Raw genomic sequence first — 2,500 nt, 5'->3', positions numbered from 1 at the left:
CCCAGCCCAGCCCAGCCGAGCCGAGCCGATCTTAGGCGAAACGAGCCGTGCCGAGCCGAGCCGAGCCGATCTCAGCCCAGCCCAGCCGAGCCGAGCCGAGCCGATCTTAGGCGAAACGAGCCGAGCCGAGCCGAGCCGAGCCGAGCCGAGCCGAGCCGAACCGATCTTAGGCGAGCTGAGCCGAGCCGAGCCGAGCCGATCTTAGGCGAAACGAGCCGAGCCGAGCCGAGCCGATCTCAGCCCAGCCCAGCCGAGCCGAGCCGAGCCGATCTTAGGCGAAACGAGCCGAGCCGAGCCGATCTTAGGCGAGCCGATCTTAGGCGAGCCGAGCCGAGCCGAGCCGAGCCGAGCCGAGCCGAGCCGAGCCGATCTTAGGCGAAACGAGCCGAGCCGAGCCGAGCCGATCTTAGCCCAGCCCAGCCCAGCCGAGCCGAGCCGATCTTAGGCGAGCCGAGCCGAGCCGAGCCGATCTTAGGCGAGCCGATCTTAGGCGAGCCGAGCCGAGCCGAGCCGAGCCGAGCCGAGCCGAGCCGAGCCGAGCCGATCTCAGCCGAGCCGATCTTAGGCGAGCCGAGCCGAGCCGAGCCGAGCCGATCTTAGGCGAAACGAGCCGTGCCGAGCCGAGCCGAGCCGATCTCAGCCCAGCCCAGCCCAGCCGAGCCGAGCCGTTCTTAGGCGAGCCGAGCCGAGCCGAGCCGAGCCGAGCCGAGCCGGGGAGAGGAGAGGAGAGGGAGAGGAGAGGAGGGGAGAGGAGAGGGAGAGGAGAGGAGAGGGAGAGGAGAGGAGAGGGAGAGGAGAGGAGAGGAGAGGGAGAGGAGAGGAGAGGAGAGGAGAGGAGAGGAGAGGAGAGGAGAGGAGAGGAGAGGAGAGGAGAGGAGAGGAGAGGAGAGGAGAGGAGAGGAGAGGAGAGGGCACGCATGCCGCCCAAGTCCCATTCCACGGGGCGATCACCATCGAGGACAGACGGGACGGCGGCGGCAGCAAAGGACCTCCCGTCGGCCGTGCACGTCGTGAACGGGTGCCCCGTTCGCTCCGGTTGGACCTCCCGAAGGCGGGGCTTTGTCGGTCCCGTTTCTTGACGGCCAGCGAGGCCGACGGAGGCATCTCCCCGTCCGCCGGGTCCGTCCGTCCGTCGGTTCCAGGCGATTGTCACCGGCCAATAGCAGGGCGCGCGGAGAGTAAGCCGCCGTCCGCCTCCGCCTCTTGGAGGACGCGCGCCCTGCTCCGAGGTAGAGCTAGCCTCCGCCTCCGCCGCTTTCCTCTGCCGGGTAGACCTGGCCTCCGTTTCTGGCCACCGCGCCCCCCCCCCCCCCCCCCCCCCCCCCCCCACCGGCGACTAGGCAGCGAGAGCATCGGTCTCGGCCGTGCCGCACGGCATCCCGGGAGGCTGCCCGGGAACGGAAAGAGCGAGCTCAGTAACAGTCTCGCCGGTTGGGGGCGCGATGCCCCTGCCGGAGCGCTTCGCGGAAAGGACGGCCACGTTTACCTCTGGCGACGGGAGGGGACTTAGCCGCATTTCTGGGCCCGTCTGGTAGACCTGTTTTTCTCCTCCGTGCCACCGAGGTGCCGAAGGGGTCGCACTCTCAACACTGCCTCCAGCGACGTCATCGTCGTGTGGCCTCTGTCGCCGCTCCCTCTCCCCGTGTCCAGATGCGCCACCCTCTTGCAGCCTGCCGCTGTCACGGCTGCCCTAGTCCGTACTATAGGAGAGCGAGCGGTGACTCCTCTCGCGAGCAGCGCGCTCGGCGCAGCCGGGTACTGAAGGGTGGCCGCCGGGGCCGGGCGTGTTTGTGTCGCCCATTCGCTTGCCCGTCCAGCGGGCCGGTCCGTGTTCGTGTCGCCCTTTCGGCTTGCCCGTTCAGCAAGCGAGGCGTCCGCAAGTTAAACTCGGGCTGTTCCTTCCCGCGCGGTGCGCGTGGTGGTGGTGGTGGTGGTGGTGGTGGTGGTGGGGGAGCAAAGGCCGTGCGCCTAGCCCAGACCCTGGTGCGGCGGCAGCAGCAAGCAGCAGCAGCGAGGGTGGGAAGCCCCGCCGGGAGGGACCGCCAGCGAGGCCGGGAGAAACGTTACCCGCAGGCTCGTGGCGGCCGCCGACTGACTGTCAATGCCGTCCCAGGTAATCGTGTCCGTGGGTGGGGGGGGGGCTGCCGCTTCTCGCTCCTTTCCCGTTCCTGATCGATGAGGCCATTCGGGTCGCGTCGGAGAGGGCCCCCGGCGGGCCGGCTCTGCTGTGTGCTCCCCATGCCAGGGGTGGCCGCGGTGGCGTCCGGTGTTCGGGCCAGGGTGGTTTCCTTTCCAATTCGCCTCCCGTCGCGCGTGTGAGGTGTGCGCTTGCCCTCGGTGTCCCCGTGAGCAAAGAAAAAGGGGGAGGAGGAGGAGGGTGCGACGGCGCGGTGGTGTGGCGGCCGTGGGTTGCGTGCCCTGCCTGTCCGTCCGCCCCCCCCCCCCCACCTTGCTCTGCTCATGTCGGGTTCCCGGGGCTTTCTCGTACCGAAACCGGGCT

Source organism: Falco cherrug, unplaced genomic scaffold (genome assembly GCF_023634085.1).
Source record: "Falco cherrug isolate bFalChe1 unplaced genomic scaffold, bFalChe1.pri U_21a, whole genome shotgun sequence".
Classification (NCBI taxonomy): Eukaryota; Metazoa; Chordata; class Aves; order Falconiformes; family Falconidae; genus Falco; species Falco cherrug.
This window is presented reverse-complemented; position numbering follows the sequence as displayed.